We start from the raw sequence: 16,723 nt of genomic DNA, 5'->3' as shown, positions 1-16,723 counted from the left end.
CTAAGTTCTTATAGGAACTTCTTCATCCAAAGCACCTCTTTACATGCCTCTGTGACTGCAATGTACTCGCCCTCTGTCATCGACAATGCTACGACCTCTGTAGCTTGCTCTGCCAAGAGACTGCTCCCCCTACAAACGTGAACATGAATCCCAATGTAGACTTCCTGAAGTCTATGTCACCTATCATATTTGTATCTATGTAGCCCTCTAACACAGGTTTTTCGTCACCATAGCATAGGCTCAACCTGAATGAGCATCTTAGATACTGCAGTATCCATTTCACCGCTGCTCAATGCTCTTTACCAAGATTGGTAAGATACCGGCTGACAACACTAACCGCATATGCTATGTCTGGGCGTGTATACACCATAGCATACATCAAACTTCCTACTGCTGATGCGTAGGGTATCTTTTACATCTCATCCACCTCCGCCTTCGTCTTGGGACACTGCCTGTCGCTCAATTTGAAGTGACCATCCAGTGGAGTACTGACCGGCTTCGCTGCATTTATATTAAACCGCTTTAGAACTTTCTTAATATACTGCTCTTATGACAGCTAAAGCTTCCTACTTCTTCTGTCATGGGTTATCTCCATTCGTAGGATCTGTTTAGCCAGGCCCAAGTCTTTCATGGAAAACAACTTGCCCAACTCCTATTTTAGCTTGTCGATCTTCTTGATATCTTTTCCCATGATGAGCATGTCATCAACGTATAAAAGCAGAACTAAGAAATCACCATCTGAGAACTTGCGTGTGAACACATAGTGGTCCGACTTCGTTCTTCATACCCATGCTTTAACATAAATGAGTCGAACTTCTTGTACCATTGCCATGGAGCTTGTTTCAGCCCATACAAGCTCTTCCTCAACGTACGCACCATATGCTCCTTGTCATTGACTTCAAACCCCTCTGGTTGATGCATGTAGATCTCTTCTTCTAGGTTACTATGGAGAAAGGCATGTTAACATCTAACTACTCTATCTCTAGATCCATGCTAGCTGCCAACCCAAACAACACCCGCATGGATGTCATCTTCACTACTAGCGAGAATATCTCCTCGAAGTCTATACCTTTCCTCTGACCGAACCCTTTCACTACAAGTCTGGCCTTGAACCTCGTCTGTAAATTCTTCTGTTCAATATTTTTCTAAACACCCACTTATTGCTTAGAGTTTTCTTGCCCTTAGGCAGTTTCACTATATCATATGTGTGGTTCTTATGCAAGGATTTCATCTCCTCTTGCATAGCTTTTAACCACATCCCCTTATGATCATCGATTAGGGCCTTAGAATAATCTTCTGGCTCTCCCCCATTAGTGAGCATAATGTACTCATGCGGCAAGTACCTCTTGGATGGCTATCTATCCCTAAATGACCTCCTCACCTGTGGCTCAACAGGTGGATCAGGTGGGGGCTGCTCCCCCGGTCCATTTTCTATAGAAACTCCCTCGTCCTCTGCACCTTTCTATACTCCCCCGTCATTAGGCACCATGGGAGGAATAACCAGATATATGTCCTCTAGCTCACCTGAACTAGGCTGGTTCTTCTCTGGCTTACCAATGTCCTTTATACACTGATCTTCAAACAATACCACATCCCTGCTCCTGACAAGCTTCTTCTCGGTTGGATCCCACAATATGTAACCGAACTTTTCATCACCATACCCCAAGAACACACACTGTCAGATCTTCATATCGAGCTCGGCCCTCTCGTCCTTTGGTATTGCACAGATGCCCTGCATCCAAACACCCTGAGATGATTGTACGATGGATCTTGTCCAGTCCACATCTTCTCAGGTACTTCTCCATTCAACGGGGCTGATAAAGACCTGTTTATCAGATACATTACCGTGTGCATTACTTCTCTATAGAACATCTTGGGCAACTTCGCATGAGATAACATGCATTTGATTCTCTCTACAATTATGTGATTCATTCGCTCAGCTACACCAGTATGTTGGGGGGTCTTGGGAATCGTCTATTCATGCCATATACCCAGGGACTTACAATACTCGCAAAAGTCACCGATGTATTCACCACATTTTCAGTGTAGATGCACTTCAATGATCTACATGTCTCTCTCTCGACCATAGTATGAAACAATTTAAACATACCAAAGACCTCGTCCTTGGATTTGAAAGCATAAACCCAAACCCTCCTAGATGCATCTTCTATAAAAGTGACAAAATACAATGCCCCACCCAGGATTTTTATCCTCATAGGACCACAAACATCAGAATAAACCAAATCTAATGCATGCACTTTATTAACATGAGAAACAAATTTAACAAATGAAACTCTATGTTGTTTCCCTGATAATAATCAATACAGGTTTTGAGAGGTATACCTGTCACGTCTGGAAGGAGCCACTTCTTTGCTAGTACCTGAAGCCCTTTCTCACTCATGTGGCCTAGACGCCTGTGCCACATGTCAATAGTTGAATCTTCCGCTGCTTCAAATCCCCCTTGCACATACTGACACTTGTCTTGTAAAGGGTGCAACACTTCTTTCCTCTAGCTGTGATCAATGAGCCCTTGATGAGCTTCCAACGCCCACCAACAAATCGGCTTTCATAGCCATCATCATCCAACCTTCCCGTTGACATCAAGTTGAGGTGAAGGTCTGGAAAATGGCTCACATCCATGAGAACTAATGTGCGACCCACATCGATCTTCACACAAATATCACCGATCCCTAAGATCTTCGATATGCCAGAATTTCCCATCTTCACGATCCCAAAGTCACTAGACTTGTAACGTGTAAAGAAATCCCTGCATGGAGTCGCATGAAATGAGGTTCCCGAGTCTATCACCCAGTCGGTGCCCTGACTCGTAACCGTGAGATAAATATCATGATCTATAAAAAGAATAACTACAACATCACCATCTGAAGTAATCGCAGTGGAATCTGATTCATCTTCCTTCTCCTTTCCTTTTCCTTTCTTGTCATTCTTATTCTTACGACATTCATGCTTATAGTGGCCCTTCTTACAACAATTCAAGCATTCAACATCCTTCCTGGTACTCAACTTGCCTCTTGATTTATCTGGAGCTTTCCAGCCCTTTCTGTTTTTTTCTCTCCCTCATTCTTGTGTCACAAGGGCTTCTTACTGAGTAGACCCCTGAGACTTCCTCCTTGTCTCCTAATTGAAGAGACAGCTAGTTACCTGTTCCATAGATACCTTTCCGTCTGGCGTAAAGTTACTTAGAGACACCACCAATGTCTCCCAACTGCCAAGCAATGAGCTAAGAAATAGCAAAGCTTGTAATTCATCATCCAGGATCATCTTCATAGTGGAGAGCTAGTTCAAAATATTGCTAACCTCATTCATTGCTCAGCCACAGAACCACCATCTTTGAACTTAAGATTCACAAGTCTCAGGAAGATTTTATTACTGGTTTTCTTTCTCTCATACAGCTCTTGCAGTTTCAGGCATAGGCTAGCGACTGAGGTCTCCGTAGACCCATGGTGGAAAACGAAATTGTCCAACCATTGTCTAATAAATCCCACCGCTTTTCGGTCTAATTTCTTCCAATCATCATCTGTCATATCCTTTGACTTTGTTGATATGCCTTGAATTGGAGAATACAAGTCCTTGCAATAAAGCAAGTCCTCCATCTTAGCCTTTCATATGGTCCAGTTAGAACTATTGAGGCTAATCATCCTTGATGAGCCACCGTCCATAATTCAGAACCGATCTCACTCCATTCAATGAACCTATCTCTGATACCACTTTGTTGGGGGCCTTGCACAAAACCTTAGGATCTAGCCTCCCAAAAAATACCAAAATTATGGGATAATAAAGCAATGAAATAAATCAAAGCATCAACCACACAACACAAGAGATTTTACATGGAAAATCCTCAAAGAGGTAAAAACCACGGGACCTCGTCCAGATCAACAATCCACTATCAAGTAGAATGTTACAACCGATCACAAGCACACATCGCTTAGATCAAACCTTCTTCACTCATGCAGGAGTGGATAAATAATAAGAGAATAAAAAGAAAATAGAGAGATCTCACCGATCATGAGGACTTAGAAGCACTGAAACGTCGACTCCCTTCCACAAGCTTCCTCTCTCTTTTTTTTCTCTCTTTGACCTTTAATAGCCCTAAACCCTTTGGCAAACCCTTGTAAAGCTTTATAAAACCCTCTTGCATTGCCTAGAAAAGCCTTAGGCACCCCTGGTTATAGTTTAGGTAACTGTCTTTCGCATGAGTGTGAAAACCGCCTCAAAATTCTGAATCCCACACAAAATCGGACTAGAATCTGCGTAACCTCGACTGTTCGAGCAGGGTCCTCGACTGGTCGAGCACCACGGGAAAAATAAACCCAAAGTCACTGGACATTGAGTCGAGTCAAGGCTCGACTGGTCGAGCGCCACCCTCGACCGGTCGAGTGAGGCTCACGATCGATTGGGCCTGGGAGGAAATCCCATCAGGAATAACCAGCATTTCCATATGGGCTAGCATTCCATACTATTTCTTGTGGTGTAGCCACTTGAGTATTTTATCTGCCTCACTTTTTGTTTCACGTCAAAAAAGGATGTAATAAAACTGAGGGACAGAGTGGATGTCATATGGACATCACAGTGGGCGTCATAGAGCTTTCAGTTACAAGAGCCTGAAAGTACTTGGGCCATATCCACAATTCGTTCCTCTTGAGGAACAAGCACCATAATAGGAAAGAAAGACCTGTCGCTTTTGTAACTGTGAACACATTTAACTAGAAATTTCACAGGCATAAAATATAAATAGATTCAACATTACCAAGCTGGAATTAAAATCCAAGCATGCACTAAGCTATAGATATCTTTTTCCCTAAATAAAAGCTTGGCATGTATATTAATAGAAGGAGATTTACCATGTAGTGCCCATCCATGTATTCAAGAGTGGCACCAATTGGAACTTGTGAATCATACACAACTAGTCCAACCTGCCATTGATTATATATTTTACTTAAAATGCTCAATGTGTAGTGACAACTAACAAATGAATAAGTAAATGAATATCAGGCAATTCTTACCTTTGGTCACTTGCTTAATGGGTCTAGATTGACTCCTCTATTTATAAAAACACCAGTCAAATCTTGTCTACGAGTCTATAAAAAACAGGGGAAAGAAAAGACATAAAGAAAAGAAACTCCACAAAACATAATCAAACAAATGCTTCTTTCAAGCCAACTACAGTGATCTGTCACGAATAATTGTACAAATGCCTCTACTAGGTGACCCACTGATTCAGAGTGGCCACACAAAAGTGCAGTAAAGTGTTTGGCCAGTTGTTTTTGTTTCATTTTGGTCTAGTCTCATTTTGTTGATCTTTTTCTTTTTCTAGATGACAATACATATAACTATGGCTGTATTTCAATCCCATTCCACAAATCTTGCAGTCTCCTTGTAGCTTCCCGCTTTTCTATCTGCCCAAACACAAAGGCCATGATTAATATCTTCAAGGAAGAAAGAAAAGACCAACAAAAAGATAGAAAACTCTGTAAGCAGGAAGTGGACTGACATAAATCACAGTTCTGCAGAAAAAAATAGTACTTGTTCCTAATAAATGATTTTGGTGTAGTGCCACTTACCACACATCAACAGGAGTAGAGTAAGGCCGGGATCCAAGGAGGATTTCTAGTGCCTGATACTATAGCGTAATCACCTGAAAAGAGTGTAACTAACCACACAAACTCACCTATAATGAAGAAAAGTACCAATGTGGGTGTGACCCCATTTTAAACCAATGTAGGTCAAAGCTATTAATTATGTTCCATGTTTGGTGGCTAGCCCCGCATGGGTCATTCCTCTTTATTGATCCAGGTGGTGGCACATGTGCCACAAATTTCCTTTCCATCTATACTTGAGAAAACAGTCTTGGAAATCCTCTATTGCAAATCATACACAAAAAACAAAAACAAAAACAAAAAAATGGTCTAAAAACTACAGACACCCTTTACACTAATACAAAACATGTAATTACACTATGTACACCACCTTACAGATAGATGCACCCTTCCTTCCGAGTTTCAGTAATACAACAACAAAAAGCTATACTACCATAATACCAGAAGTAGAAATAAAGGAGTCATCTAACAAACGGGTTGTGTTCAAAAATTAGTTGCCATTCTCAAAATTTTCAAACCCACCAAAGAATTTTTTTAAAAAATGTCTAAAATTTAGACTCAGTCCTACTTCAAATATTAGATTTCTCAAGATAACAGAATCACACAGCAAAAATTACCCAAGTAATCTTGAAAAAAATGGAGCAAGAACAGCCCAAAACAAGATATACACAAACAACACTTACAATAATCTCTACAAAATTCCAATTCCTTCCCAAAATCCACTAACAAACTTCCAATTAGAATCAATGCTGCAAAATCAGAGTTGATGTAGGAGTAAAGATCAAGCAGGTAAGAGACAATGCACAAATCAAGAGTGTTTCAAACATCATGTACACAACATTAGCTAAATGAATATATCCATGAGCACTTGAGAACTAACTGACATGGGCAAAATCAGGGTGAGTATATATAGAATAAGAAAAGAGAAGAAAGGTATATGATCTATAAAATATGGCATATGACATGCATGGAGATTCAAATGTTTCGTACCCACAAGATGATAGCATGAAGATTCAAATGTTTGGTTTCAACATAGTAAATCCCTAATTAGGGTTTCAACATTGTAAATCCTTAATTAGGAATTCACCATTGTAAAATCTTATTAGGGTTTCTACATTGAAGATACTGGACCTCAAGAGAGATATTGAGGGCGACATTGACATATAGAGAGAGATAAAGAGAGACCTAAGAGAGGGAAACGAGAGTGAGTGTGCCACGTATGGAGGTTTCTTCGCCGTCCGATTGAGAGAGAGCTCTTGCTTGACAGAAGGGAGCGAGAGAGAGAGAGAGAGAGAGAGAGAGAGAGAGAGAGAGAGAGTCAGGGCGAGGAGAAGGAGAGAGTCGAGGGCTGGAATAGGAATAAATAGGATTTTTTTTGTATTTATACACCTCATTTAGTAGCGCCCTGTTCTGCTTAGCACCGGTACAATGCGACTCCGAAAGTGCTGACTAATCCCCTTTTTGTTGTAGTAATACCAAAGTCCTTAGTTAGCAAAATGTTCGACATATCTGATTATCTGTTTAACAATAATTAGATGTGATTCTTTAGGATTAGATTGATATCTAGTACATATTCTAACACTAAAAGCAATATCAGGTTTACTAGTAGTTGAGTATAAGAGACTACCATTCATGCTTCGATATAGGCGGGAGTCTACACTTTTACCTGATTTATCTTTTGAGAGTTTAAGAGTTGTACTCATTGGAGTATCAAACTTCTTTCCATTCTCAAACCCAAACCTTTTTACAAGGTTTAAGGTGTATTTGGTTTGTGAGATGAATATACCATCTTCATGTTACTTAACTTGTAATCCAAGAAAGTAGTTTAGTTCACCAACCATACTCATTTCAAATTTGGATTTCATCAAATCTACAAACTCAATAGATAAGTTAGTGCATATAGATCCATAAATTATATCGTCAACATAGATCTAAACTATCAGTATATGATTGTTATATTTCTTGACGAATAAAGTTTTATGAATGCTACTCATAATGAAGTTATGACTAAGTAAAAATTTAGTCAATTTTTCGTACTATGCCCTGGGAGCTTGTTTCAAACCATAAAGTGATTTTTTAAGACGGTATACATGATTTGAAGATTTGGAGACCTCAAAATCCTTAGGTTGTTTAACATAAACTTCCTCATGTAAGCCACCGTTTAGAAATGCACTTTTAACATCCATTTGAAATATTTTAAATTTCTTATGACATGCAATTGCAATGAATAATCTTATGGATTCAAGGCGTGCAATTGGTACAAAGGTTTCATCATAACTAATACCTTCTATTTGAGTGTACCCTTATATAACCAGTCGAGCCTCATTTCTAATAATATTACCTAGTTTATTAGTTTTGTTTTTAAAAATCCATTTAGTTCCAGTTACATGTTTATCAGTAGGTATAGAAACCAAGTACCACACATCATTTCTGACAAATTGATTTAGTTCTTCTTGCATGGCAATTATCCAACTTTCATCGGCAAGTGCTTCATTTACATTGGCCAATTCAATTTGAAAAGTGAAAAAGATATAATTACAGATATTTTCTAATTGTCTTTTTATCTGTATACCAGTATGAGGGTTACCAAGTATTTGATTAGTCGGATGCGCTTTGACTGTTCTCAATTCAGTATCAACTAATTTGGATGAAGAGTCAGGTATATCAATCATATTGACTTCATCATCATCTTGATCAGGTGTGAGTGTGATTTGTTGATCATCAATTACTACATTTATAAATTCATGAATCACTCCAGTTCTTTTATTAAGAATTCGGTAAGCACGACTAGTTAGGGCATAGCCTAGGAATATTCCTTCATCACTCTTTACTTCAAACTTTTCCAGATTTTATCAGTCACGTAAAATAAAACATTTACTTTCAAAAGTTCAAAAATATTTAACAGTGGACTTTTTATTAAACCAATGTTCATAAACTGTTTTATTTTTTACTTTTCTAATGTATACACGATTTATAATGTAACAAGCAGTATTAACAGCCTCAGCCCATAAATTTTTTGGTAGTTTCATGCTATTTAGCATTACAATAGCCATATCCTGTAAAACTCTAATTTTCCTTTCAACAATACCATTTTGTTAAGGTGTTTTGGGAGCAAAGAACTCATGCGATATACCATGATCATTACAGTACTTCTCAAAATTATTATTCTCGAATTCAGTGTCATAATCACTTTCAATTTTGACCATAGACATCTCTTTTTCAGTCTGAATACGCTTTAAAAATTTTCTGACTTCAACGAGAGTATCTGATTTCTCTTTTAGAAAAGTTACCCAAGTATATCTGGTGTAATCATCAATAATGACCAGAAAATACTTCTTTCTACCTCTACTCTTTGTTCTAGTTGGTCATACTAGATCCATGTGGAGTAGTTCTAGTGGTTTACCTGTGGCTAAGGAGTTCACTTTCTTGTGACTACTCCTAATCTATTTGCCAATTTGATATGTGCCACATACTTTTTCTATCTTTTTTAACTTGGGTAAGCCATGTAAGTGATCTCTTTTGTTCAATTTATACAAATCTCTATAGTTAACATGTCCAAAATGTTTATGTCATAGCTCAATTTCGTTTGTTTGGACCATGCAACACGAATGGTTAGAAGAGCAAGAGTTATCGATAATATAACAATTTTCAGAGGTCCTGCGACCATTTAATATTATATTACCCTTTTTATCTATTATCTCACATCCGTGATAATAAAAAATTTCGCACCACGTTTATTATCACAGATTTGAGATATGCTTAAGAGGTTATGTTTTAAACCTTCAACATAAAGCACATTATCAAAGAGAGGTAGGTTAGGATGTTGTAAAGTACCTTGGCCTATTATTTTGTAGTTACTTCCATCACCAAAAGTAATTGAGTCGCTACTAACTTCTTTGATATTCATGAATATCGCCTTGTCACCTGTCATATGTCTTGAGCATCCACTATCTAGGTACCATTTTGAATGGCTAATAGCTTAAAAAGCTGTGTGGACAACAAGACCCTTAACCTTTTGAACCCATTTCATAACGGTTTTAGGTTAAGGAGTGACTCTTGATTTTTGTTACATTTGGGAGTTAGGATTTCTCCTTTTTCTATAAACTCTATATTCATTTGAATTAGATTTTAGAAGCTTTTTAAGCAGGTCCACTATTTTTTTAGCTAATGGAGATTTATTATTCCTTTGATTTTTATAGCTGATGGTATTATTGTTTTTAGGAACTTGAAAGGGTTTTGAATTTTTGAAATCATTACGATTAAAATCTCTTAAAGTCTTACCTTTAAAGTTCGAGGATTATCCTCTTACAAAAGTAGGAGTAGAATCCTTGAATTTTGAGGTATAACCTTTAATATAACCCAGACCAGTCTTGTCACCACATTTTTTAGATGCGGTTAATAATTTTTCAAGCTTTTGGTCACCATGGGTATATTTTTAAGTGTCCTTAAAACTCAAAAGGGAAGAAACTTCAAGTTTTAGTTTCTCATTTTCTGTTTTGAATTTTTTCAGTTTAAAAGAATTAAAACACAAATCTAATTTTATTTTTTCAAGACAATTTGAAAAATAAAATTTTTCTAAAACTGTGTTTTTAAGTTCTTCTTTTAGTTTAGCATATTTTTCTTTTTGAATTTTTAATTTAACAGCAATTTTACAACTTTCTCTGTATTGGGCATTGTAGGCATTTTGAAGGTCATCTTTAATTTTCATTTTCAGGGTCACTCCTGAGATTTTCATCGTCAGATATATTGCAACTATCGGAGGAAGTGACTCTAGCTATAGTCATAAGAGCTTTCACATCATTTGTGTTTGTATTCTCTTATTTTGATTCATCAGACTCAAAATAACTTTCAGAGTCAGATGATTCATCCGAAGTAGTTATCATGCCCTTTCTTTTTTACCTGTCCTTTTTAGGACATTTATTAGGCAAATACCCATATTTATAACAATTGAAACATTGACTGTTATTCATTTTAGATTTCCAAGAATTAGATTTTTCCTTTTCTTTTATCAGTTGATTTTTGAAAATCTGATCTTTTCTTATTTTTGAAAATTCTATAAAATTTCTTAGCTAACATTGTCATATCATCTTTATTTTCAATATCAGAATTAGAATTATTTTCTTTTGAAATAGATTTAAAAGATTTAAGAGCAATAAACTTAGTTTTAAGAGCTTTAAAATTCAAGTCATATGTTTATAGAGAGCTAACTAACTCTTCAACCTTTATAAGATCAGTATCTCTCAATTACTGAATGACAGTAACTTTTGAATTGAATCTCTCAGGAAGAGATCGCAGTATTTTTGCGCAAACCTTGCTTTCTGGGATTCCATCTCCTAGACTCCACATGAAATTACTATGTCATTTAGTTTCATATAAAAGTCCATGAAAGTTTTATTTTCTTTCATACGGATTTCCTCAAATCTGGTAGTGAGGATTGGAACTTTTATTTTCTTGACTATAGACGTTCCTTCATGTGTCATTTCGAGAATATCATATGCCTGCTTAGCTGTATCATAAGAAATAATTCTTTTGAATTCATCAGGCGATAGAGCGCAAATTATAGCATTTAAGGCTTTAGCATTAGCACTACTTTCACTTTTCTGAGCTGCAGTCCATAAATAGAATGCAGTTTCTCTCATAGGTTTAGTTCCATAAATGCCTAATACTTCAATCATAGGAGGTTTCCATTTAGTCACAATGGCTTGCCACACACTTTCATGTAAGGATTTTAGAAAAATCCTCGTTTTGGCCTTCCAGTATGAATAATTAGAGCTATTAAAAGGTAGTGGCCTAGTAATAGATAAACTATCAAAATTTAACATAATAAAGCTCTGGATCTTTAACTCAAGGAATTTAAAAAAAAAAAAAAAAGAAGAGTAACTTAGCTATGATACCACTTGAAAAGGTGAGCTTAAGAAGTCTTAGAGGGGAGTGAATAGGACTATACCAAATAATCGAATAAAATGCTGAATAAGTAAATAAATCAGAAATCTTAATTGCACTAGTATTAAAACGTTGATTTAAACTGATTCATAAGACAACCTTCACCTAAACAAGTTTAAGCAAGACAACCTTATTTCATGAATGTGATAAGAATCAAAATTTCAAACCAAGCAAGAGTAAATAAAACTATCTATTATAAACATTCACTACTTTAGCATAAAAGAAATTACAACCATTCACCACAAAAATAATAAAACCATTCACCATAACACTAAGAATTATTGTGGTTCAGTGTGTCAACAACTGTTCTCAAACAGCCACACTTACTCCACTCCCAAGATTACTAACCATGTAATCTCGACTTTTATTATGAATAAGGTTTTCACAGGGTCACCTGGAAACCTAATACAGTTGTGATTTTATCGGGCTATCAGAAACAAAGAAACCCCTCACTGAGATTTTCTAGCTATCGTAAAAAAATCAACACTGAGATTTTCTGGCTATCTTAGAAAAACCAAATACAAAATTGTAAATGTTTACTTATCTTTCCTATAGAAGAAGTTGTAGCCGTAGAATCACTTTTCTTGAATGACGAATGTTCAATGTTCAGTCCGATAGAAAAGGTCCAGGGTTTTATTGATTTTAATTAGATTTAAAATAATAGCTACTTGTATTAATTCCTTTAAATCTCAAAAAGAAGAGTATTCTCTCTCTTTTTAGAATCAAAATGATAGAATTAGAGATTAAAGAATTAAACAAAAGAAGCTATAAAATAATTCATAAATACCGCTTGATAGCTTGACAATAACTGAAGCCACTCTATTTCTTGTAAAAGTATTTTGGTAGACTTGAATTGTATTTTTAGATTGAGAAATAATCTCAATTTATAGGCAAAGAAATTGTTGCTTCAATTCGTCTAAGCACCGGATTTAGTTCCAACAAATTTTTAATTTTGAGCAAGATAAGATCTAATAGATCTTCGACTCGTCGAAGGCCATACTCGACTGATCGAAGGCCCTGCTTGACTAATTGAAGGTGATATTCAACTAGTCAAGGATGTCAAAATCTGAACGGTTTTAGTTGTTGGACTTCAAGTTGAGGAACGCTCGACTGGTCAAAGAGGGTCCTTCGACTGGTTGAGGAATCCACTTAGCTAGTCGAAGATCTAACTTGTACTTCTCAAAGGAGCTTGATCTTCTATTAGAACTTTAGTAGATTGAGCTTAGTCTTCAAGTAAAGCTTGAGCTTGATTTTCAACTTGAGCTTATCTTGAGCTTAACTTGAATTTTAACATGAGCTTGACTAGAACTTTGATCTTGAGCTAACTTGAAGATCATTTGTTAAGATGTTTTAACAAGATGAAATTTAACAAACAAGGTGTAAAATGTGCTTTAAATATTATAGCACTTACAGAATGCACACGTATAGTAAATCCCTATGGATTCGACCTCGGTCTCACCGAGATTATTACTATAGTGTAGCCATGCACTTAGGGCTGTGAACAAGTTTTTGGCGCCGTTGCCGGGGACTTCGATTGTGTTTTTCTGAAATTGATTTATATTGGAATTAGTTTAGGATTAGGATTACTTCCTGCTATGTTTCTTAGATTAGAGTTTCTAAATTTATTTTTAGGAACTAGTTTTCTTATTTTGTAGCAACTGACATAGCAACTCCAATCTTGTAACTTCTTTCCAACCTTCTCTCTTTCCAGATTTCTTATTTCTATTGTTTCTCTTTCTTCTTAGTTTTTGTTTTAGAACTTAAGAGCAACACTCTGTCTCTTAAGTGAAGGAGGATTGGTTGAAGGATTGCATATCCATGACCAGATTAGACATCATTTGAGATCTCCTGAGTCAACAGAAATCATGGCTGTAAATCAACCACATCATCTTGTTGAGGAACATTAAGACGAGAATGAGGTGCATAATGTCCCTCAACCAAGAATGCTGAGAGATTATCTTCAACTAGTGATGGCAAGTACACCTTCCTACATCATGTTCCCACATAATGTAGGAAATGTGGACTTCAAACCAGAAGTGATCTAACTACTTCTGAAGTTTCATGGACTTGATCATGAAAGTCCATATCTAGATCTCAAGGAATTTGATGAGATCATAACAACCTTGCACTTTCTAAATGTGACTGATGATAAATATTTCATTTCTCTTTGAAGGAAAAGGCCAAGTCATGACTACGAGAAATATCAATAGGGACATGAGTTGAGATGACCCGGGGGTTCCTTAAAAAGTTCTTCCCGGTTCACAAGACCAACAACCTGAGGAGAGCAATAATGAATTTCTCCCAAAAAGAGGAAGAGGCCTTCTTCCAAAGGTGGGAGAGATTTAAGGACCTTTTGAACTCTTGCCCACACTATCAACGAAAGTCCCTCAAACCCAAGCAAACCTACGGTACACAACTTACTAGAAGGGGCAGGAAGGGAAGGGGCAGCAAAAGAAATGGGTTGATCGAGCCCGGATCATAAAAGAAGTTCCAAGGTGATCAGCGCCCCTAGAAGCGGACTTCTTTGCTCTTCACCTTTGCCTTGTCCACTTGCCTATGTAGTGAATCAGACGGGTCAGGACGACTCTTCGGGAAGCCTACAAAAGCAGAATGGCTAGCATAAGTAAAGAATTATAAGATAAAATATGAGAGAATCTAAGTTAGATTCCTCAGCATTATCTGACCTGATGTGGCGAACTTGTTTGGGACCTGTGTACGCAGCTAGGTCAGCTCTACAACAGGTGCTTCCCACTCTGCTAATGCCCAAAATCATTTATTCTTCTAGTCCTTGTTAGTGGACGGAAGCCCAGTGATGAGGGCACGACCTCTGTTCGCCAACGCCGAGAAATAGCACCATCTTAGGTGTTTTGGGTGTCACTTGGCCTGGTACAAGTATATGAACTCCTCGGTCATCAGCTCATTGTTACTAAGCTATAATCAGAGGATGTATGTCACCAGAAGCTCCCTCCATGCATCAAGAATGAGCTAACCTGGGGCTAACCCCAAACTGGAGGTCACAGCTCACACAAATCGGCGGAATGACTGTCAAAGCCCGCATTGGAGGGCGATGAGGAAGATGGTCACTTTCCCTTCATCTAGATCCCCAGGGACCTTGCTGGGCACGGGGGCTCGAAGCCCTACTAAGTCCGAAATCCAAAACTTAGATCTTATTTTGGCCATATCAGCCTCCCTCAACAACGACCCCCCAGGACCTACATCAACAGGCCGCTCAGCCGAGGTCTCAGCAACTGCTCTCTTGGAAGGGCCCAAAGTTGTCCCATGGCTGCGGCCCAAGGGCACCGGAGAAGATGGTTCAGACGGAACCCTGGATCTAGAATTAAAGCTTCCCCGATCCGAATCACCCTCGAATGCGTAGACTTTACACCCTTCATCCGACATATCGGACACGTCGAGCAGTGAAAAGGAAAAAATTAAGAGAAAGAGGCAGGAGGGAGGGGAAGGATGACTGTAGAGAGGAAAAGGACTCTCCAAAAATTGCCTACTCTGGGAAGTCCAATGCAACAATGAGAGGAGAAAATGCAAATAGTCGAGCTGCCCGGAGCTACTTCCCCTTTTATAAGCCTCCTCGGCCGTGGTAATGATAGCTCACATTTAATGTCACAATCGAAGAGTCGTGCTGATGCCTACTACTTTCCACATGGAGGTTCTCCACTCGACGCCTCGACTCGAGTCCCCAAGCGACACCACGCACCCATGCTTTACTGGACAGAAGCCGAAAAGGTTGTCGTGCCAGCGTACGGCGCCTCAAACATACCAAACCAACATTGCGTAGACCCCTTGATCTTTGCTCCACTATCTCCCTGGTCATTAAGACCAACCGGATCGACCTCCCAACCTCGTTTCATCGCCTTACTTCCTCAGCCCGCATCGTTGACTAGGAAGTGGGGGGGCTACTGTTAGGGGTGAAAATGAACTGTTTAGATATGAGGTCGACTCGTTAAGATATGAGGTTGGCTCGGACGCCCGAAAGCGCGGATGAGAGAACGAAAGAGAAGGTTCATGTTAGTTTCTTCTAAGGAGCTTTCAAGCCTAGTAACAACTCCCCAGGAATCGACAAGGAATCGTACGCCAAACTGCTTAGCTTGGGGTCGACCATGCATGACAAGTTAAGAGGAAATGAATTCCATACCAAGAAAGGCCCCAATGCTATGCTTAGTGCCCGGATACGGGTCGACCTATTTTAAGACAACTACTTGGCCAACTAGGGCTGCTCTTTCCAAGTTAGTTGTAAGGATTAGCTCGACCTGTCAACCTCGGCTCATCGACTTCGGCCACGACCTTATGTTAAGATAACTTAGAATCGCGATTACTTCATCCCCGCCTGAAATCCCTCATAACAACTGAGAAACATACGCGACTATTGCGCTCATGATTGAAAAATGCCTCTCTCTATGTAACTAACTCTGGAAGGCTATAAATATGAGCCACTCCGATGGTGAAAGGTACACACAACTAATGCACCCTAAACTAGATCAACTAGACTCAGCTTTCCTAGTTCTAACTTAGGCATCGGAAAGTCCCCCTGCTACATTCAGGGCCTCCTCTGTCTTCTTTGTGTGCAGTTATTCGACCGTCAAGTGGTCCGACAAGGGTGAACCAGAAAACTGCATCAACAACCACAAATACACAAAGACTTATAGTGATTCAGTGTTTAACACACACCTACTCCACTCCCAAAATTACTACCCATGTAATTTTGGCTTTTCACTATTTTAAGGTTTTCACAGGTCACCTTAACAACCTCTTACAGTTCTTACGATTTTCACGGGCTCACCACAATAAAACCTCCTTAGTGATTTTCATGGGCTAACCACTAATCAACCCAATGAGATTTCTGGGATATCTTAACAAACCCAAATAAAATAATAAAACTGTAATAATACTTATCTTCAAATGATGAAATGTCGATGTGAAGATACTTGATAAAGTTGAGCTTCAATCAATGCAGCAATCTTCTTTCTTGGATGACGATGAAGCAGTGTATGCTCAACTAGAAAGGATATGGGGATCTAATGTTTCTCAAAGAAAAAAAACCCTAACAACTACGAATTCAATTCTCTAATCTCGAGTAGAGTATAGACTACTCTTTAATTGCATTTAAAACTAATTTGAGAAAGGGAATTGAATAAGCTAAAATAAAA

The sequence above is a fragment of the Magnolia sinica genome, chromosome 9 (assembly GCF_029962835.1).
Source record: "Magnolia sinica isolate HGM2019 chromosome 9, MsV1, whole genome shotgun sequence".
Lineage (NCBI taxonomy): Eukaryota > Viridiplantae > Streptophyta > Magnoliopsida > Magnoliales > Magnoliaceae > Magnolia > Magnolia sinica.
Note: the sequence above shows the minus strand (reverse complement) of the source record.